Genomic DNA, 24446 nt, shown 5'->3' on the forward strand with positions numbered 1-24446 from the left:
AACAAAGGAGTGACATGATATTTCTTAGATTTAAAAGACTAATTCTGTCTGATGTGTGAAAAATAGATTATAAGGCAAGGGAGTAGAGAGGCCATTTAGGCTGCTAAGTGGAGATGGTGGCTTATGTCAAGGTATAACAATGTATAAATGGTCTGATTCTAGCTGTATTTTGAAAGAAGGGCCTATAAGATGCCTAATGGATTGAATGTGCACAAAAGAACTAAATATAGTGAATTAGATTATTTTAACTTGAGCACCTGGAAGAATGACTGTATCACTTACTGAAGTAAGGAATCTTGGGGAACAGGCACATTTATGCAGGAAAAGATCAATACTTGATTTGTATTTTATTATGCCATTTAGGCATACAAATGAGGATATTGAGTAGGCAAGTAGATATATAAATTAAAATTCATCTGAACACCATTAGTCCAATGTCTTTAGAGTTGTTTGATGTATAGGATATCATCTATATTGTTTCCTCTTTGCTGCTTTGAGAGGGTTGAGCTTGATGATGACAAAAATTTTTTTTCAGGTTATATTTCAATATTAATGATATCATAATCCCAATAGTACCTTGGAAGATTTTTCTTTGAGTTTGTAAATTATAGTGGATAGTATAGTGTACCCCACCACCTTCAGGATGAAGGCACTTACTTACCGAGGGTATTGAGTGATTAGAGCTCACAGTTGCATCTTATTTGGAGAATTGCTCTTCCTTCTGTAGAGGCTGCCTTGTATATCCCTTCCTCTGGGTGTAGTTTACATCCAATGACTGGTCAGTGTGGGAAGGATAATAAAGCTTGGACCCTTTGCCTTGACTTAAGAACACTCTTTTACAAGTACTTCACAGTTTTATTTTTCTGCTTAATTCTTTTCCTTTATTCCTTAGAGGTGTTCCTGAAAAAACTCCCTAATAGATCTCTGACACTCAAGTTTCCATCTCAGAACCTGTTGTTCAGGGAACTCAACTTAAGCCAAAAATATTCTACAAAAGTAAATATTCATAAATAAAATGTTATAAGTTACAAATGTAACAGGAATACTAGTGATTAATTGAATTTGGTATTACTTGCATTATTTATTGTAGCTATCCAAGAACACTGGTTAGAGTATTCAATGAGACTACATCCTATTTAGAATTATTTTACCTAATGTACATTAATCCAGGCAGAATCAGTCTCATGGCAAATATAGATTTCATTTGCCTTGTATTCTGTTTAAAGCTTAATTATTGATTCATCCATGGACTATCATGCTTAAATGACATCTTATCAAAATGTATATTGAACAAAACGGAAAAAAATTAACCAAATAACACTTCAATTGCAAACATACCTCAAAACAACATGCTAGATTCATCATTTTTATAATGTAAAAATTTCACAAAAGACACCAAGATCAAACTCTCAAAGCTTTTGTTCAGAATATCATCTGTCAATCAAATGCTTCCTTTATGAACATGTTGCTTTTCATTCCAAAAAGTTGACATTTCTATGGTTAAGATTATCCTCTCATTTAAAAATCTCTCCCCCAAGTTCCTGTGTCTTTCAGTATTACTTTTTAAAATACAAATAAATGGTCTTTTGATGGATTCAGTTTGTTCACTTGACTACTTACAAACCAGCAAACTTTAAGATAATGTTTCTTCTTTAATTCTTAAAACATTTAAACCTGCTGACTGAATTTTCTTAACTTTTGTTATATATTTACTAATATTGATTTAAATTGTTTTAGAAACATAGGAAGAAAAACATGACCAATAAATAAGACATATACCTGAAAACCCATTACTTAATTGCTTTCAAAAAAACAATACCTTTGACTACAGAAATATCTGATTGTCAGCTGCCTAGAAGTTGCTGACCCTCATTTATTTTGTTCCTTTAGAATTTCAACCTTCAATTTCTTTCATTTTGTTGATAAAGTAAAACTGTATCTTAAAAGAGAAACTAGGCAATGTTATTTTATTTGGATTATTTTAAAGTGAAGTACTCTATTTTCAAATTATATTTCATGAAAAGAAAATGGAAGATTGTTTTTCTAATCTTAGTTTTAGTGACTGAGGTTATCTTTAGTGTATTGGAGATAAATTTCAAGTTTAAACTGTCTGGCTGAAAGTTCATTGTAGAGGGCTTTTGAATTTTTCTTTGCAAAGAACCCAAATGAAAAAAATATGACATGGATTAAAAATAATTTAGCAGATCTATGATATTATGCATCTCTTAAATGGTCTTACAAGTGATTACATAAGCTAGGTTCCTTTTTAGTTTTTTTAATTCAAATTGTAAAACAGGAAAAGTTTATTAGTTTCTTTATTCTAATCTATTCAGTGCCCTAGAATGGTTCCATAAGGCCCTTCAAAAACCAGTTAGCAAGTAGGAGCTGAATTCAGGGTTTTTTTTTTTTTTTTTTTTTTTTTTTGGAATGGTGTCTCGCTCTGTTGCCAGGCTGGAGTACAGTGGCACAATCTTGGCTCACTGCAACCTCTGCCTCCCGGGTTCAAGCAATGCTCCTGCCTTCCCGAGTAGCTGGGACTACAGGCACACGCCACCACGCCCAACTAATTTTTGTATTTTTAGTAGAGACAGGGTTTCACCATGTTGGCCAGGATGGTCTTGATCTCTTGACCTCGTGATCCACCCGCCTCAGCCTCCCAAAGTGCTGGGATTACAGGGGTGAGCCACTGCCCTCAGCCTGGATTCAGTTTTCATTTGTGTGGTTCCAAACGGGAGAACTGAGAGCCATATGTGAACACAACAGATGGGCATATTTCAGCATAATGGCAAAAAGAACCTTCAAACAATTACAATTATACAAAATTCAAATGAGCAGTGAATTACCATTCCTTGCTATGCTCAGCTATCATTGGTCAGAAACCCTTATAGTGAGGACTAAAGCATTAGGCAGTAAAACTGATGTTTCATTCTAATTCTATGATTCTCTAATTTAAATGGATGGTTGTGATGGCTTGTTTGAATATATCCCACCTCCAATTAAATTAGAAATGTTTAAAATTTAAATTGGAAAATTTTAATATTGAAGCAATAAAACCAAGTTGCCCAATTTTATTCCTCCCATTGTGACGAAGTCTACTCACAGCTGGTCTCTGTTGATGGTTTGAATTGCCCTTTGATTTGCTGATTGCCATAGGAGGATCCACCTTAGGGTTGCTCTGAGAATTAAGCCCTGCTAGGCTTTCTCCACAGTGACTTCTCTGGTTGCCCCCTTGGCCATCTGTAGTAGGCAAAATAATGGCCCCTTAAAGATATCAATGTCTTAATCTGTGGAGCCTGTGAATATGTTGCTTTATGTGGCAAAAAAAGGACTTTTGCGATATGATTAATGTTAACTAACGAGATATAGAGATTATCTGGGTAGGCCCAATGTAATTATGCGAGTCCTTAAAAGCTGAGAATATTTTCCAACTGCTGTCAGAGATGTGAGAATGAAAGAAGGGTTAGAGAGATATAATATTGTCATCTTTGAAGCTGGTATGTGGTGAAGGGTGTGGATGGGCATAAGCCAAAGAATGTGGGCAGTTCTAGAAGTTAGAAAAAGCAAGGAAATGGATTCTCCCATAGAGCCTCCAGCAAAGAAAGCGGCCCTGCTGACATCTTCATTTGAGCTCAGTGAGACCTGTGTCTAACTTCTGACCTACAGAACTGTTTAATCTGTTTGATTACAAATTTGTGGGGTTTTTTTGTTGTTGTTGTTGTTGTTTTTTTTTTTTTTTTGGTGGTAATTTGTGAAGGAGGCAATAGGAAACCAATAAAACATCCATAAATCCACCTGGCTTTACTTCTTCCAAAAGAGGCTGTGAGAACAGCTGCCAGTATGCACGATCCTCAGAGCATGCAGCAGCCCTCTCCTGCAGAAACCATGCAGTTGGATTGCGTCGCTGTCCTTCTGTTAGGTAGATTCGAGTATCTCCACACAACTATAATGGTGTATATAACCAGAAGATTTGTAATAGAGTTCTGAATGGTGACTCTGGGGAACGTCTAGATCCAAGAGGGTTCTTTGAATCATCAGCTTAAATACATGATCTTCAAAATTGTTTTGATCTAGTATATGTAGTATTGTTATTACATTTTAATTTTCAAAAAACGTTTTATTGATCAAGGCTCAGAATGAATACTAGTGATCAGTTGCTGAAAAGCCAGATGTGACAGTAGTGGCATGTGGATCTGTTTCAGCCAAAAGGACCTTAGGCACATTTACAAAGTAAAATAGATTTACTTTTGATGCCTTCTCACTTTCTCTTCAGTGTCTTTCATTACCTCTGGACTACTTTACAGCCCAACATGGGACCTGCCATTGCTTAAAGTTGACATTACTCTAAAATTATTCTATTTCTCACTCACTTTCTTCCTTTCCTTAAGATTAAAATTACTACCTCAAAGTGTTTATCTTTAGCAGGTAGAAAACCATCAGATTAAAGTAATTCATGCTAGCAGGTGAAGGTCTTCATCAGTGTAGTGGAAGACTAGGTGAACTGAGTAAAACTGTAATCAGTGGGCTGAGCAGAGACTTATTTTTAAAGGAGAGGACTTTTAAAGGGATGTGTTCATGACAGGCCTTTAGCTCCACTATGCGATCATTAAGTATGCATTGAATGTCTACTAGTGTTCATGATGGGAAACTGAAGGTTAAGTTCAAAGACCTTGGGGTTAAACAATGCTGACTGAGTTCAGGCTCTACTATTTAGGACTGTGACCATAGCTGTGATCAAGTTTCTATTTCCTCATCTGAGAAATAAGGATAACGACCATGCTAAACTCTTAGGTTTACTGTGAAGTTGAAGTGAAAGTACACATATCACATGTCTAACACAGTGCCTGGTGCAGAGTAAGGATTCGGCAAACTTGACCAATTAGTTATTCCCTGTCTCAGGCTCAGGATAAGACATTGTGTAAAGGCACAGAAAAACAAGAAGACTCAACCCTGAACCCCACAGAGCTTTCTCCCACCCTTCAGACGTTTCCTGCCTGTGAATAGGCATCAGAAAAGCAACAGCTCTCACTTTTACAAAGTAGTTAATTCATACAAACCTGGAATTTTCAAACAAATTTTGATCAACAACAACAAAGCCCATTACTTAAATCCTTGTGTATACATGATTTTTCAATGTACTGCTTTAGAATTCTCATGTTCAGGCTGGGCGTAGTAGCTTAAACCTGTAATCCCAACACTTTGGGAGGCTGAGGTGGGAAGATAGCTTGAGACTGGGAGTTTGAGACCAGATTGCTCAATATAGTGAGACCCTGTCTCTAATATATATATATATATATCCTGGTATGGTGGCATGTGCCTATTGTCTCAGCTACTAGGGAGGCTAAGGTAGGAGGATCCCTTGAGCCAAGGAGGTTGAGGCTGCAATAATCCATGGCTGCACCACTGCACTCCAGCTTGGGTGACAGAGTGAGACCCTGTTTTCAGAAAACAAACAAACCAAACAAGAATTCTCACAGTTTAATGAGGAAGAAATGCAAAGGAGAAAATCCATAATTAAATCATAGAATTATTTTCCCTTTATTGTACACAATGAATAACTAACTGAAGAAAAGATTGTCTTTAAAAACATGTCATGGTAGAGTGAAAAAAAAGGGATATATATTTTAGAATATATGTCTACAGCTTCCTCTGGAATTCCAACTTTGCTCAGGATACTTTTGTTACTGCTATAAAATAGAAAGGTACCAGCCTGGCCAACACAGTGAAACCCTGTCTCTACTAAAAATACAAAAAAATTAGCCGGGCGTGGTGGCGGGTGCCTGTAATCCCAGCTACTCAGGAAGCTGAGGCAGGAGAATTGCTTCAACCTGGGAGGCAGAGGTTGCAGTGAGCCAAGATCATGCCATTGCACTCCAGCCTGGGTGACAGAGCTAGACTCAGTCTCAAAAAATAATAATAAAATAAAATAAAATAAAATAAATTAAAATAGAAAGGCAGTCCTGAGTGAAGGTGATGACATCAAGACTGATTTGGTGAAGGTTGTTAGGTGACAATAATTATTAATAGCTCCATTTTGTGGACTAAAAAAACTAAACCAAACAAAAACCAAAAAAAAAAAAACCCTCAATTTTAATTTTAGAACTCAAAAAAGATGAACCATAGCATGAACTGTTAGACAAGGCAAAATAATTCAAAAGGGGCCTTCTTGGTATTTCAGAAAAGAGGAATTGAGATTTTTTTCAAAAGTTAAATTTAAGAAAAAGCCTGATTATAATAAAAGCTGCTTTTCTTCTTAGGAGATATCATTCAGAATTGATTACCTTCTTTCACACGATACAACATTAGATATGATTGACAAGCATGCCAAAGGCTTCATTCTTCTAGCTGATTATCAACTTTTCTTCCTGGGAGCCAATTTCAATGAGCTATTATATTTTGAAGTGCTGTCACAGATATATTGGAAGGAACTAGGAACGTTAGTTCCTTATGTCTGCAATTCCTGTAGGAATTCCATGTCTGAGTATTTTAAGTTTAATAATATAATTTTAAAGAAATTTTTAGAACTGTATGGAGAAATGGAGCAGAATTACCACAATTAAATATTCATAGGAAAGCTATAGAACATCAGAACAGTGCTTCCTATAGTCAATCATATTTAACTGCCTGTTATTGTGAATTGATATATGTTGTTGCAAACAGTGAACTGAATACTAGACTAGCACATAAAAGTCAAATGTAATAGAGTTGTTAATATTTTTTTGAGCAGAAATTGAGTAAGTACTCCTTGTAGCATGAAAGGATAAATCTAACTCTTAGAATATCTATTTTCTGCTGAAGGGAAGGTGTGACCATTTATACAGTTAAAGTTAATCAGGCTGGGTGCAGTGGCTCACGCTTCTAATTCTAGCACTTTGGGAGGCTGAGGTTCGTGGATTGCTTGAGCCCAGGGGTTCAAGACCAGCCTGGGCAACATGGTGAAATCCCATCTCCACAAAAAATACAAAAAAATTAGCTGGGTGTGGTGGTGTGCACCTGTAGCCCCAGCTACTCCAGAGGCTGGGTTGAGAGGATCACTTGAGCCTGGGAGGGCAAGGCTGAAGTGAGCTGTGACTGCCCCACTGTGCTCCAGACTGAGCAACAGAGCAAGACCCTGTCTTAAAAAATAAAGAATAAAGTTAATTAATCCTTCATGGGACAAATAAGTCTATAAAAATATCACAAACTAAGGGTGTCTAACCTGCATAGAATGTCACTATCTTTCTAGGAGTAACACTTGAAAATTACTTAGGATGGTGTCTGGCACATGGTAGATGCTCAATAAATGTTAACAATATTATCATTTAGAAATGGTATTAGGGGCGGGTTGTGTTGGCTTACGTCTTTAATCTCAGCACTTTGGGAGGCTGAGGCCCTTGAGTTCAAGAGTTTCAAGAGTTTGACACCAGCCTGGCCAACATGGTGAAACCCTGTCTCTACCAAAAATACAAAAATTAAGCTAGGTGTGGTGGTGGGTGCCTGTAGTCCCAGCTACTCGGGTGACTGAGGCATGGAATCGTTTGAACCCAGAGGTGGAGATTGCAGTGAGCCAAGATCATGCCACTGCACTCCAGCCTGAGCAACAGAGCAAGACTCCATCTTAAAAAAAAAAAAAGAAAGAAAGAAAGAAAGAAATAGTGTTTGGTTGTGAGTTAGAAAGATATAAAAATAAGTGGCTTAAAAATACATTAACTTTTCGTTCATGTACCATGGAGTACAGAAGTAGGCTGTTCAAGGTTGGTAGTATATTGACTACTTTGGCTATATTATCAAACTCTCAGAACACGTTCGTTAAAGTTTACTTCCTCAGAACCACCTCATGCTCACAAGATGGCTGCCTGGAGTTTATTTTTCATATACAGGTGCAAAGAAGGAAGAGAAAAGGAAGGTGGTTCTGCAAAGGGATGAATGCCAGCTGGATACACACACACAAACACACACACACACACACACACACACACACACACACAAAGGTTTCTAGAGCCCTACCCCACAACTTTTGCCCAAATATAATTAACCTAAACTCAGTCACATGCCTTCCTTTTTCTTTAAGATGGAAATATTGTATTTTAGCTGAATGCATTGCTAAACATAATGAAATCAAATTTCTGTTGTTAAGAAATAAGGGAAAATTATACATTGGTGTTATGTGGGAAATTTACAGAAAAGAAAGACATAAGGGAAAATTGGATTTGGGAAGGGAATTAGAAATCTTTCCCATTGTTATTAATGAGATTATGTTTATTTGGAAGTTTACAAATAAACTAATCCTTTTTCAGGGGTTTGCTTCTCTGTGCGACTAAAATATTTTCCTTTTAGCAATGTGCTGGAGGAGCCAGCTTATACTTACTTGCAGGAACCAATTGAGAAATTCTCAAGAATTTTGTAAGTCAGTAATGAAACACAGCCATTATTTTAAAAATAAATAGTATAAATATAGAATTAAATTATTAGAAACAAAGGATAGCAAATACTTAGAACAGCTCACTTCCTAATTTTTTACTACAATTTACTGTTATCTGTGCTGTTGACATGATGTACATCTATTGTATCTGTATGGTGAAAATATTACGTGATAGAAACCTATATAATGGTATCTACTGTACCTCTCTTCCCAACTCTGAATTCAGTGACATCACTTTGGTAGCTTAAAACTGGCCATATAGGGAATATTTACAACACAGAAGTTGACAAACACTAAAATGAGGGCCCTTTTCCCTGAAGAATACATTGTAAAAATCTACCAGCATGCTTCTGCCTTCTAATATTTACAAATACATTTTTAATAGTTTGCTGTATTAATGGTGGCCGGTATAGAGATCAGAATAGAGACAAATTTAACGTTTCACTAGCATAACCACATACAGAAGGTTAACCAGTGAGTACATTAAGAGGGAAGGAACTGTTTTTCTTCTATTCATGTCTTGCAACAGCTCTCATGGGACCACCAACACCACCAGCCAGATATTTCAGCTCCGAGCTAGAGAAATGAATTTTTTGTGACTAACTCCTTGGGGAAATAGGAAAGGAGAGGAACTGCTACATGTTTTCCCCTGAGGACTAATAAATTTGTTTATGTCTCTTTGAGCTTAGAGCACTCATCAGAAAAGAAAAAAATACTTTAAAAAAAACCCACAATTCTCCCTCATCGCCTCTTTCATTGCCACTCTTTGAAGAGTAAATAAATGAGGCATTTGGGGCAAATAAATGTAATATTAAGCAGAAAATAAATGAGACAATATAGTGGGAATCATTTAAAAGAGTGATTTATAGCTCCTCTTCTGTATCTAGTATTTAAATTGAGCATCTTAAATTAAAATTAATTTTATTTTTTCACCTGGAGTACTTTCTTTTTGTTATCTACAATTTTGTGTAAACCTTCTGCCCCACTCTCTGGAGTCTGAGATGGTGCCAGAGAGATTTATGGGAGAAAGTAGTTTAACAACATACTGCTTTGGTGAGGCTATGGGGAAGAAAGAGCTCTTCATTGCCGAGGGAAGCGTGAATTAGTATGACCTCTATGAAGAAAAATTTGGCAACATTTATCAAAACTGTAAATGCGTATAGCCTTTGACCCAGTAATTCTACTTTTGGAAATATACTCTCCAGAAGTACTTGTATATATATGAAATGATACAGGCTCAATATTATTCTTTGTAATATTTTTGCATAATAGCTAATTGTTAGAATAAATGTAAAATCCATCAATAGGAGTGGCTAAATAACCTAAGATTTATTTTTGCAGTGGAGTGTTACATGGCTGTAAAAAATAATAATAATCCTAGAAACTATATAGTGAAAAAAACCCAAGAGTTAGAATAGTATGTATAATATACCTTTTGTGAAAAATAAGAGAAAATAAAAATCTATATTTATATCCTCTTGAATATGCATTACTCTGAAAAGATCCGTAGAATCTAAGAATAGAGATTTCTATGTGGAAAAGGAGGTTCTGGCTAGATGAGGGACAAGGTTGGAAGGAAAGGAACATTTTTTACTTTTAACTTTTATAGCTATTCATTTTTTGAGCCATTTGAATGTATTATGTACTTAAAAATACCTTAGAGCTTAAATACATAGCTTGCAATACTTAAAGAGAAACTTCCCCTCCATCAACAGAGACGCTGTTTAGTGTGATTTAATAAGGAGTTCTAGCTGTGAGATGGCTCACTCACTCAAAGATATAAGAGAGGAGAGTTTAGTCATGTGCAGATTTAAGGGAATCAACATAAGAGAGTGAGACACTAAGGGATTAGCAAGAGCAGAATGCCAGAGGCACCACTAGCCTGGAAGGGAAAAGGAATGGAGCGGTCATGGAGATGCTGCAGAGACAACAGCTCTGAACAGAATGCAGCCACTGCCAGGAACAGTGAGGCAGTAAGGAGCAGAAAGAATCAATATCCCAACCTTTCTGTCCTCTTACCCCTGATCTCCAGCTAGTGACACACAGAAGCCAGAGGATAAGGAAGCCTGGAGTGTACTCTGGAGAGTGGTCATCTTCCTGGGGGACAAAGGAAGACAGAGAATACAGAGAATGGATCTGGGCAACAAATGAAAAATAACAAGTGCAGGATATTAGGATGGCAATTTGCATCCTGGATGTGTGTGTATGTCTGCAAATATAGGTATGTGCTATACCAATTGGTTATACTGGGACCAATGTTTACTTCTTCACAGTAGGCTAGGACAATTTGCTCACATTCTGCCACTGCTAGCACCAAACTCAAATGTTTACACATTTGATTGCTTTAAAGCAATTGCCCAAGTATATTTTTTAGCCATTTGAACAGCCTACTTTGTATACCCCATGAAACTACACCAAATATCTACCAGTCAAAGATGAAATAAACCCTGGAGTTACAAAAGATGCCAAATCCCTGCTCCTTCTTGCAACTCTCTGACAGAGATTCTCCTCCTTGCTGCTGAATGACATCACCCCGACATGTAAGCCTCCTCTCTCATTCCCCTGTAGCTGAGGGTTACCTTTTCCCCTTGACCTCCACCTCTCTGGGTAGTGGCCCCATCCAGTTGTTTCTGGCAAGTCTGCTGCCACCAAAAACTTCCCCTCTCTTACAACCTGTCAAAGTATTAATACAACTCAATAAAGGCCCTTATATACTACTGCCACCTCGTGGTCATGTTTTTTTCTTGATCAATCGTCAAATCCTCTATCTTATAACTGCTCAATTCAATTGATATAAGTGAGTAGCTGGTATTCAGATAGGTTTTCATAAATTATTCCATTTAGTTCTTAAGATAAGCCTGTAGATTAAGTTCTATTATTCCTACTCAAAAGCTAATTGGCTTATCCAAGGTCTGAAGGCCAAATCCAAACCCTTCCTCCGTACCATATGTAAGACTCTTATTCAATCCCCCAAACTCTCTCATTTTCCCTATCCATCCATTGTTGTCTAGTGCACAATATTTATTATACTTTACAATATAATATTGGAAAGGGGGGCATTAGAGTACTATTCTCGGAAGTTCATCCGATGGACAGAGGTTAGCAGATTCATGAAAAAAAAAAAAAAAAAAAAAAGCAACCTGAAGACTTTTTGGATCTTCTGTTTTAAGTAAAGTTATATAACTAACTTTTTGAAAAATCTCCCACTCTAAAACTTTTTACATATGTTGGGTAAAATATGATAACCTTATTTTCAAATGCAAAGCTTGATTCATAAGATGTAGAAGGACATCCCCATGGAATGAGAAACAAAGTAGGCTATCATAACACCTGACATCATCTCTGATGAGTATATCTTCAAATCTCTATGTCCCAATGCCTTGGTTTTTTGCAGCTCCACATAGGACAGGAAATGAGGTGTTAGTACACTCAAAAACAGAGATTTTGAACAGAGGATCCATATATACCTGAGAGCCATAAAAGGCCACATTCTCAAAGAATAATCAACTTGTAAAATCTGCTCCCCAGCAAAGAGAAACAATAAGGAACTCAATCACTCTTGGTGTAGCCTCTGGGTTAAAAGTAATCTTGGGGGTTGGGATTCATCTTTCACTTATCTGTAATGTCTAATAAACCCCAAACCAGACAATTAATTTTATGTGGTTCTAGACTGATAGTAACTCAGAACACCCGGTAGAAACAAAAGCAAATACTCTCTAAAGAGATGGCCAGTCATCAGAGTCCTCATTGAATTCCCACTGATGAAGCTAGTCATTTAAGTAAATTCACAATCCAAATTACAAAGCATAGAAGGCATAAGGCCACAATGAGAAAGAGCCAGTAAAACCAAGAAAAATCCAAATTTGACCCTCAAGGGCTTTGGCTATTCAAATTATTGAATGTAGAATGACAAGCACACAAACATATACCCACAATTATTGAATAAAAACTAATATAATGTGGTTTTAAGATTCTCAGAATGTTTGCTGAGCACGGCATTGCATTTCTTGATTTGTTACAGAATGGATAAGGAGATTTTGTGATTTAGTCTTCTGGTGACTAATTGGAATTTGCTTTTTTAAACACATAAGGGAGGGGTGAAAATGGAAAATGTTTATAAAACAAATGAAAGTCTTCTTTGAAACTAAAATCATAATAGTAACCCTTAGAAAAGAATTTAGTAATTTGAGAAATAGCATCCTTAAACCTGGTCTCATGGCTTAACTAGCATTATTTTCTCTTTCTGTAAAATGAAAATTTTAGACCAGTCTATGGGTGAGAGATAAAATGCTTTTTCTCCTCTCTTATGTTTCATTTTGCAGGCTTGAAAAAGAAGGTTCTGCTATTTTTTAGAACTCTGCGATTTTTCATAGTGGTAAGCTGATAAGTTTCTAATTAAAAACAAACCTAGATCTATCATGTTAATATGGAATCATTTCCCAGGTACATTGTTAAGTGAAAAAAACTGAAGATACAGAGCAGTGTCTAAATGTTTTATTTGTGTAAAAAACATACATATTATACTTATTTATATTTGAATAGACTATTCTTGCAGGAATATGCAAAAAAATGATATTTGTTTGAGGTAAGTTGCTAGTGAATTTAGAGATCTGGAAAGGAGTAAAACTGACCATTTTAAACCTCACTTAATTGTTATTTCAATTTTAGAAACTTAATTAACAGAAAACAGACAAATTCTCTCACTAACCAGCAGATACCTTCTTTAGTTAATGATTATGTATTATTTGCCATTCATTTAGGCAATGCAGTATCTAACATGTATACTGTATTAAACAGCTTGACTATGTTTGCTTAGGTCTACCTCCCGGCCCACAATTTTTTAGCTTTATGAAGTTGGTCAAGTTACTTGGCCTGTCACTGCCTCAGTTTTGTCTTCTATTTAATGGCCAAAATAACAAAATTGTTTTAAAAATTAAATAAGCTAATCCATATAAAATGCTTTACACAGTACCTGACACATGGGAAAAACATAATGAATGTTAGCTCTAATTGTTATTTCAACCTTGCTGATAATTTTCCAGTTCCTAGATTTCAAACACATGCATGTACTTGAAATCTCAAAAATGGTCACTAATTAAAGTGGACAGAAAGTTTTAATACATTGTAAGACACTGTTATTTGACAATTATTACAGATTCACTTTCAAAACTTTTGTCAGGCATATTTTGAAGATGACAGAACCAGACTGAAATATCAGAATAAGATCAATATTGTTGCCTCACAAAAATGTTTGGTCTTCAGGCTATATACCATCTGATGAGCACCTGCACGTAAACATTACATTTCACAGTTTGCCAAATATTTCATGAGTATTAGGAAGTGCATCCTGTAAACAAGAAAATAAAATATGCACTTGGTTTATGAAATCATATCATTATTCCATTTGAAATAACAAGTGAATGAAATCCTTCAGTAATACCAGTTGAGAGAAAGCTTGGCTTCCAGATCATTCTAATTTATTATTTTACAAGGACAAATATGATTAATTATCAAACAGACAAAAATACCAGACTTCACAGAAGACCATAATTTCTTCCCAAAAGACTGATTTACATTTGAAGCCAAATTGTTACAGAATATTCAGTTTATAAAGTATTTCTTCTGAGCCCAAGGAGTTGGGTGATTTTTAGCTACATGACAACCCTCTTCTCAGTGGAGAACATACTTTGACTTTCCTTGACTATTCAGCAGAGCTAGCAATCTATGGATCAAATTTTATTCCAGGGTTTTTGTTGTTGTTGTTTTACCATTTAGCGTTAGTTAAAAATTATTTCTTTTGCACATGGTAATGACATTTACTTTGCTTCAGGTGAGGCATGCTGATAAGCTCAGATGTATTTCCTATTATTACTTGAATATCTAGATAAATGTTTTAATAAACTAGGTGTTTCTTAAATACCTGTCTACTAGTTTATTATTGCTACCTCACAAATTTCCACAAACATAGTGGCTGAAAACAATGCAAATTTATTATCTCACAGTTTTCTTGCTACAGGAATCAAGGTATGGGATAACTGGGTCTTTTGCCCAGGGTTTCACCAGATTAAAATCAAGGTTCGTGTTGGGCCTGCAATCTCATCTGAGATCCAGGGAAATTGTCTTCCAAGCTCGCTAGTTGTTGGCAGAATTCATTTACTTATGCTTGTAGGACTGAGGCCCTCAGCTCCTAAAGGCCTACCATTACCAGCAGTGAGGCTTTCTCCACAAGATGGTGGTTTGATTCGTCCAGGCCATCAGGGGAGCATCTGCTACTGCCTGGAATCTCTATCGCTGGTCTGTTACAACCGAGTTTTATTTAACTTAATCTAAACAAAGGACTGGCTACCCTGCATATTCAGAGATGCCACCCACTCTCAAATGGTGGGTGGGGATTATACAGGGTTGTACAAGGAGAGTGGGAATTTCAGGGGTGATCTTCAAATCCTGCCTGCCACACTGACTGTTTACTGGTTATTAAGAGGGTGAGAGGCAAAAAGGAATATATTTGACCTGAACTGTGATTGCACTGAAGCAAAATCTCAATCTAAATTATGGTATACCCAGCTGTTGTAGCCCCCAAGTTTTCCTACAAAAAATTTGGTCTTTCAATGGTGGTAAAACATGGTTTTAAAATTGGATTTGCAAAATCAGAATTGAGGGGTGCCATGAATATACATAGGAGAGAAAATAAGGCTTATGGATTCTAGAATTATGCTTTTTTTTTTTTTTTTAGGAGGAAAACATAGCTTGTTGTTGTATTAGGTCATGCTTGCATTGCTGTAAAGAAACACCTGGACTGGGTAATTTACAAGAAAAGAGATTTAACTGGCTCATGATTCTGCAGGGTATACAAGTAGCATAGCACCAGCATCTGCTTCTAGGGAGGCATCAGGAAACTTAAAATCATGGCAGAAAGCATAGGGGTAGCAAATGTCTCAGATGGAGAGAGAGGGAACAAGAGAGAGACTGGGGTCAGGAAGTGCCATACACTTAACCAGATCTCACAAAAACTCACTCACTATTGCAAGGACAGCACCAAGCCATGAGGGATCCAACTCCATGACCCAAACACCTCCCACTAGGCCCCACCTCCAACATCAGGGATCACCTTTCAACATGAGATTTGGAGAGGGACACATATCCAAATTATATCAGTTGTCTGCATAAATTCTTTCATCAGGATGCAGATTAACAAATTATAACTGTGGGTGAGCAATAATAAGATTCACCAGTTTTAGTGCCCATTATATGAGGTACTGTATACACAGTATTTCCTCCATTCTTTCCTATAAAAAAATTGAAGCTCAATTAATGTTAATAATGAATACATTCTAAAAAGTTAATAAATGCCAATTTCTTGCTCAATGTCCATAGCTAGTAAGTCTCAGAGCTAGGATTTCAAATCTAGTTCCATTTGAGTTGAAGTATATTCCCTAAGTGCTACACTGTTATTCAAAGTAGGAGACACAGAAATGTCCATGGCACCTTATCCACAAACATTTATTGAGGGCATAGAATTTGCCAGGCACTGTTCTAACCTCAAGAGATATAATATGGGATAGACAGACACAAGCTTTACCTTCCAGAATAAGGGTTCAAGTTTCTGCCAGTGTCTGAGATATGACATTTTCTTGCATCAAATGACAAGTATACCTGTGTTATTAGTATTATTAATAATACTAATTAGTAATATTAATACTGTTCTATATTGAATATAATCAATTTGCTTGGATTTCTGATACAGCCACAATAAATTTAAATAAAAATTTTTTCTAACTATAATAGAATACTATGACATTTTTATTTGCTGTTACTATAATAAAGGGAGTAAGAAACCCTGTGTGTGTGCGTGTGTGTACTCATGCTTTGGTTTCATTCATTGAAAAATTAGCATTAACCGTCACAGAATTGAAAACTAGTAAACATTGAATTATAACTTGGATTGTTCTTATGTAGTGTGTGTCTTTGGGTTCGAACAAGGTTATCCAGTTGCCAGAGCATGTATTCTGGACAGGAACAAAGAGGGGTACTCACTAAATATACAAATAAATAAATAAATAGAGAAGAGTGAGATCGATAGAGAGAGCACGAGACATTGAGATGATTTAGCTTTAAAACATTTATCCAAAATTATGAAAGCAGAAAATCTAGAAATAAACCCAATCTTAATTATCTGTGCACATGCAAGTTTTATAGTCACATGCTGCATAGTGAAGTTTTGGTCAATAATGGACCACATGTATGACAGTGGTCCAAATATTATAATATTGTATTTTTACTATACCTTTTCTATGTTTAGATATGTTAAGATACACAAATACTATTGAGTTATGATTGGCTACATTATTCGATACAATAATATTTGGTACAGGTTTTTACCTTAGGTGCAACAGGCTATACCATGATGACTAGGTGTGTAGGAGGCTACGCTATCTAGGTTTGTGTAAGTATACTGTATGATGTTCACACAATGACAAAATTGTCTAAAGATACATTTCTCAGAACATATCCGATCATTAACTAATGCATGACTGTAACTATTTTTATTTTGAGTTGTATGAAATGAGAAAATCAAATGTAACAATGTTTTCAGTGATTTGGTTCTAAAAACCTTAATCCAGTTGATTTTATTTTGAATCAACTGTTTAACATCTTTATTTTACTACAGAAAGACCTTTGAAATGAACTGAAGCACACACCATTTCAACGGTACATAATTAACATGTTAAACAACTTCTATGAATTACGAGAGACAACTATTGCCACCTAATGTTGGCAGTGCAAACTGCAGTAGCTTCTTTAATAAACATCTGCAACTTTTACAGCACATTGGACTAAACAAAAATGGTATCAATATGCAAATTACACTAAAATAAAACAATGGCAATGATAAATATGGAAACATGCATTAATATTATAAATGAATAAGAATTAGAAAAGAATTAGAAATGAATAAGAATTAGAAATTCTTATTAATATTAGAAATACACTGTTATGTAAGATATTATATAATAGGACTTTTATGTTAATACCTGACATTAATAACAGTCTGATAAACTTTTTCATCATGCTATTTCTGTTATAATAAAAGCATAATATAACATAAGAACAATTACTTTTTATGACTTCATCTATGTTTTATAATTATACTAGAAAAATTACTAAATATGCAGGAATAATTGCTTTGCATTTGCCAAGAAATAAAATCTAAACATTTGATAGTGTCTTTGTAATCATTTTGTGTTCAGGTGTTTAAATATTTTATAACTTTCCTTTTTCTCTTGAGAAGTATATTTTAAACGTTTAGTTAAAACATATATTTGTATGTTTGTATATATATCATAATGTTTATTATATGATTTAAGATGAATTACTGTAATGTCAAAGTTAGATCAGTCAGTCAATACAATCACCTAATGGGGATGTGATAGTTTCTGAAGAGTCAGCAGAGATAATGTCCTACCTAATGAGATTTGTAGGTTGCTCAGATTACTGCATTGTCATATTGCCCACAATTCCACTGTGTATGAATTTCAAGTCATTGTTTCTCCAGTTAAAGTGAGTTTCTCATTAAGTTGACTATGTTATGTCTTCCATCATGTGTTTGTGTTTGTTGTGTCTTGTTGATATCAGTGCTCTTTGGAAGGGGCACATGGGACAGAGGATTCTGATGAGTGATCAGTGGGGAAAGCTAGTCCTGACTATGAGGTATGGCGGGATAGGGCAAGAGGGGATGTGCCTAGTGTGAGGATTCTTTCACTCTGGCACTGAATTTCTAAGGGAACTCAGTGAAAGAGGAAATTTTGAGGGCAATATTGAAGGCCTAGGGAAACCTTTTGCCTTCTAAGCTATGTTAGCAGTAAAAGTCTGGGATTTAGAGTCAGAAGACGTCTATGTATTGGTTCTATAACCCTTACTAAATCATCAATTAATTTTTCAAGCCTTGGTTTAGTATTTATTTATAAAATGGATATGAAAATGCCTGTCTAAAACATGCGCGATTGCTTGATCACATGATAGCTAATCCTTCCCCTAAATTGCTACAATCTAGTGTATAATTAGACCATATATTGCTATAATGTGTCTCAGCTAATTATATCCCACTGGCTTTGGTGAAGCCATAGTTGGGCAATTTTATGGTGTGGAGAGAAAGATATTAATTTTTTAAGGCACAAACTTGCTCAAGAGAGGAATATATTGCCATTTACCTCACATAAGTCAGCAGTGACTTTGGAGGACAAACTTTCTGATACATAAAAAGCTGGAAAGGCACTCCATTCTTAGTTTTAAATCTTTTAAACCAAGAATATATCTGTAAGAGAAACCATTAGTATCCACCAAATACCCATTATCTCCTTTCTGTTTCCCACTTGCTTTTAGTTAGGGTGGGTCCACGTGACTAGTTTTCCAGTAAACGGACTATATGAAGAAGTGACATGTGTTCTTTCAGATGAAGAAAATTAAGAACCACTGTGGTAGTGACATTTTTCTCCTCCCCTGCCACAGGGATTTTGTGTATTCCAGATAATATATTAAGGCCAATATAATATAATATAGCATAATGTAGTTTAATACAGTATAATATAATGTCATTATATAATATACAAAATTAAATATAGTCAATAATATATTATATAGAATATATTTTATAATACTATATATTTATAATATTAATTGTATATATTTTATGTTATATGCAGTTACACAAAATTTAATATATAATCATGTTATGTAATAGCCAAATAAGAAGACTGACTGATTCACATTGAACCATGATTGTGACATAAGAGAGGAATAAATCTTTATTGTAAATCCCTAAGAATTTGGATTTTTTTTTGACAGTCTTAATTACTATGACTAGTGTAATACTTTAGGGTCAGAACAAACAATTTGGCAAATATTTCATAATCTCTTGTCTGTTCGCTGATGAATGGAAGCCATATTACAATGTGGGAAATTATATTTTATTAGAGGAAGTTAACAGGTAGGGGAGATTTATCCTTGCTTAGAGAAAACGATATTCTAATGAGGCCAATTATCATAATGTAATTGGAGTATTTGTTCTGGAAGTCACGAACTTTCCATGTCTTAATGATATCTGGGCTTAAAAACTCATTTTTTAAATAGATATTAGTTTACAATTTTTTCATCTCTAGGTCCAAAGGAAAATATTTTGGCAAATATTAGAGTGGGCTGGTGGACTGGACATCCAGAATTATGCCAACTAGTTGGGGTTGGGTGCGGGGGCTACTCAAGAAAAGGAATATTGTCATCAAGACTTTGAGTTCTCTAGCACATATAGTCAGAATCTTTTCCTTCTTTTCTGAATTGGTTTCCTATCAAGTTAAACAGAATTTTTTTCTGCACTTGTATTTTCTCTACCAGACTCAGATTATCTATTTGAATCTAGATACATTTTGATAATCTTTGATGATTTTTATTCTATATACCCATGCTGTTAATTATGTTGGTGCACCTGAACAAAACAATTTCTCATTTCAGACAGAGGTACTTGTTTTTCTGTGGGCAATTTTGCATGTGTGGGAAAGAAATGTGTTACACTGAAGAAAAATATTCCCCTTATTTATACTTGGGTTATGGATGTTGGTGCCCAGAAAAGTGTAGGTCTTATATACATTTGTTGTGTAGGTGAATGTATGAATAAATGAATGGATGGATGCATAAAAGAGTGAATGAATAAATCTTGAATGGGAACACATGAAATCAATCAGGGAAATTTTCATGAATTCACTGTAAGGCACATAGTCATTGACTACAATATATTTAATTGTGCCTTGTTTATTGAAATTATTAGGATAAATATAACTGACAAGATAGATTTTTAAATGTAAATCTTATATTTTTCTATTCAATTTATTTTTACGTATTTAATTTGCTTTACGCTGTTGCAAAGGGAATATTACCTTCTATTTCATCCTGTAACTTGTTGCTACTTGTTTACAGGAAGACTTTTGTACTTTCTTAATTGATTCTATAGGCAACCAAACACAGGCATATCTCAGAGATATTGTGGGTTTGGCTCTAGAACCCTGCAATAAAATGAGTCACATGAATATTTTGGCTTCCCAGTGTACATAAAAGTACGTTTATAGTATACTGTAGCCTATTAAATGTGCAATAGCGTTGTGTATAAAACACAATGGATATAGCTTGATTTAAAAATACATTATTGCTAAAAAATGCTAGCAATCATCTAAGCCTTCAAAAAGTCATCATCATCTTCTGCTGGTGAAAGTTCTTGTTCCATGTCGGATGGCTGATGACTGATCAGGGTGGTGGTTACTGAAAGTTGAGGTGGCTGAGGCAACTTCTTTTTTTTTTTTTTTTTCTTGAGACGTTGTCTCGCTGTCCCCCAGGCTGGAGTGCAGTGGCGCGATCTCAGCTCACTGCAAGCTCCACGCCATTCTCCTGCCTCAGCCTCCCGAGTAGCTGGGATTACAGGCACCCGCCACCACGCCCGGCTAATTTTTTGTATTTTGTATAGTAGAGACGGGGTTTCACCGTGTTAGCCACGATGGTCTTAATCTCCTGACCTCGTGATCCGCCCGCCTCAGGCTCCCAAAGTGCTGGGATTACAGGCGTAAGCCACTGTGGCCGGCAGGCAACTTCTTAAAATAAGACAATAAAGTTTGCCACATAGATTGACTCTTCCTTTCATGAAATATTTCTCTGTAGCATGTGAGGCTGTTTGATAGCATTTTATCTACAGCAGAACTTCTTTCAAAATTGAAGTCAGTCCTCTCAAACTCTGCTGCTGCTTTATGAACTATGTTTACGGAATACTCTAAATCCTGTATTGTCATTTCAACAGTGTTCACAACATTTTCACCAAGAGTAGATTCCATCGCAATAAGACACTTTTTTTGCTCATCCATAAGAAACAACTCTTTATTAGTTAGTTCTATCATGAGAATGCAGCAATTCAGTCACATTTCCAGGCTCCACTTTAAATTGTAGTTCTCTTTCTATTAATATTTTCACCACACCTGCAGTTACTTCCTCCATTAAAGGCTCAAACCCTTCAAAGTTATCCATAGGGGTTGAAATCAATTTCTTCCAAACTCCTGTTAATGTTGATATTTTGACCTCCTTCCATGAACCACAGATGTTCTAAATGGCAGTTAGAATGGTGAATTCTTTCCAGAAGGTTTTTAATTTAATTTGCCCAGATCCATCAGAGGAATCACTATGAATGGCAATGGTAGCTTCACAGATTGCGTATCTTAAATAATAAGAATTGAAAGTTAAAATTACTTCTTGATCCATGGGCTGCAGAATAGATGTTGTGTTAGCAGGCATGAAAACAACATTAATCTCCTTGTGCATCTCTATCAGAGCTTTTGGAAGATTAGATGCATTGCTATTGAGCAGTAGTCTTCTGAGTAGCAGTTCTCAATAGCAGGTTTAAAACATTTAGTAAACCATAATGTGCTGTCACTCAAATTTTGTTGTTCCATTTATAGCGCATAGGCAGAGTTGATTTGCATAATTATTAAGGGTCCTAGGATTTTCAGAATAGTCAGTGAGCACTGGCCTTAACTTCAACTCACCAGCTCCATTTTCCCATAACAAGAGAGTCAGCCAGTCTACTTAATCTACAGTGAAAATCTGCTGTTTAGTGTAGTCACCTTCATAAATGATTTTAGCTTGATCTTCTGGAAAATTTGCTACAGTTTCTCCATCAGCACTTGCTGCTTCATCTTGCTCTTTTATGCTTTGAAGATGGCTTTTTTCCCTAAAAACCTCATGAACTAACCTCTGCTAGCATCACTTTCTTCTGCAGTTTCCTTACCACTCGCAGTCTTGATAGAATTCAAGAGAGTTATGGCCTTGTTCTGGATTAGATTTTGGGAATGTCATGGCTGGTTTAATCTTCCATCCAGGCAACTCAAATTTTCTCCATATCATCAATAATACTGTTTTACCCTCTTATTATTTGTGTGCTACTGGAGTTGCTTTTTTTTTTTTTTTTGTGACAGAGTCTTACTATGTTGCCCAGGCTTGAGTGCAATGGTGCGATCTTGGCTACTGAAACCTCCAACTTCCATGTTCAAGTGATTCTCTTGCCTAAGCCTCCCAAGTAGCTGGGATTACAGGTGCCCGCCACCACACCTGGCTAATTTTTGTATTTTTAGTAGAGACAGGGTTTCACCATGTTGGACCAGGCTGATCTCGAACTCCTGGCCTCAGATTATCCACCCACCTCGGCCTCTAAAATTCCTGGAATTACAGCATGAGCCACCTTGCCCAGCCTGGAGTTGCACTTTTAATTCCTTCAAGAACTTTTTATTTTGTTTTCACAACTTGACTAATTGATGCAAGAGGTCTAATTTTTGGCAGATCTCAGCTTTCAACATGCCTTCCTTACTAAACATTTCTAGTTTTTTATTTAAAGAGACAGATGTGTGAATCTTTCTTTCACTTGAACACTGAGAGGCCATTGTAGGGTTATTACTTGGCCTAATTACAATATTGTTGTGTCTTAGGGAGTAGGAATGCCAAGGAGAGGAAGAAAGTTGGGGGATTGGCCAAGTGGTGGAGCAGTCAGAACAACACAACATTTATCAGTTAATTTCACTCTCTTATGTGGATGCAGTTTGTAGCATCCCAAAACAATTACAATAGTGATATCAAAGATCACAGATCACCATAACAGTTATAATAATGATATAAAAATTTGAAGCAATGTGAGAATTACAAAAAAATGTGACACAGAAACATAAAGTGAGCACATGCTGTTGAAAAAATTGTGCCAATAGACTTGCTTGATCCAGGATTGCCACCGACCTTCAATTTGTAAAAAATACACTCTCTGCAAAATGCAACAAATGAAGTGCAATAAAATGAGGTACATCTGTAATTGAATATTTAGGCTATTTGTAGTATTTTAAAATCTAAATTATTTTATCTGGAATTTTCAACTATATAATTAAGTGTACTATAACAATGAAAAAAAATCTCAAATTTTCAATTTTTCTGCCTCTCATCTTTCAATAATATAATTGTGTTGGTTGATATCAATAGGGTAAAATTTGAAAATAGCTGTGATAGTGTTTTTTTTCTTTTTTCTAAGACAGCAGAATAGAGGCTTTGTTATTATGCTTCACCCACTTGGAAATACAAAATAATATGAAAAGATTCACATTGTTACCTTTTAAAAATTTCTATTTAACTTTTATTTAAAGTTCAAGGGTACATGTGCAGGCTTGTTACATAGGTAAACTTGTGTCATGGTTTTGTTGTACAGATTATTTCATCACCCAGGTATTAAGCTTAGTGCCCACTAGTTATTTTTCTAGATCCTCTCCCTCCTCCCACTCTCCACCCTCTAATAGGCCCCAGTATCTGTTGTTCTCGTGTATGTGTCCATGTGTTCTCATCATTTAGCTCCCACTTATAACTGAAAACATGCAGCATTTGGTTTTCTGTTCTTGCATTAGTTTGCTAAGGATAATTGCCTCCAGCCTCATCCATGTTTCTGCAAAGGACATGATTCCATGGTCCATATATACAACATTTACTTTATCCAATTCACCATTGATGGACAATTAGGTTGATTTTCCATTTCTTTGCTATTGTGAATAGCGCTTCAATGAACATATGTGTGCATGTGTCTTTATAACAGAATAATTTATATTCCTTTGGGTATATACCCAGTAATTAGATTGCTGGGTTGAAAGTATTTCTATTTTTAGGTCTTTTAGGAATTACCACACTGTCTTCCACAATGGTTGAACTAATTTACACTCCACCAACACTGTATAACTGTTCCTTTTTCTCTGCAACTTCACCAGCATTTGTTATTTTTTGACTTTTTAATAATTGCCATTCTGATTGGTGTGAGATGGTATCTCATTGTGGTTTTGATTTGCATTTCTCTAATGATCAGTGATGCTGAGCTTTCTTTTATATGATTGTTGGCCGCATGTATGCCTTCTTTTGAAAAGTGTCTGTTCATGTCATTTGCCCATTTTTTAATGAGGTTGATTTTTTTTCTTGTAGATTTGTTTAAGTTCCCTATAGATGC

Source organism: Pongo pygmaeus, chromosome 2, assembly GCF_028885625.2.
Source record: "Pongo pygmaeus isolate AG05252 chromosome 2, NHGRI_mPonPyg2-v2.0_pri, whole genome shotgun sequence".
Lineage (NCBI taxonomy): Eukaryota > Metazoa > Chordata > Mammalia > Primates > Hominidae > Pongo > Pongo pygmaeus.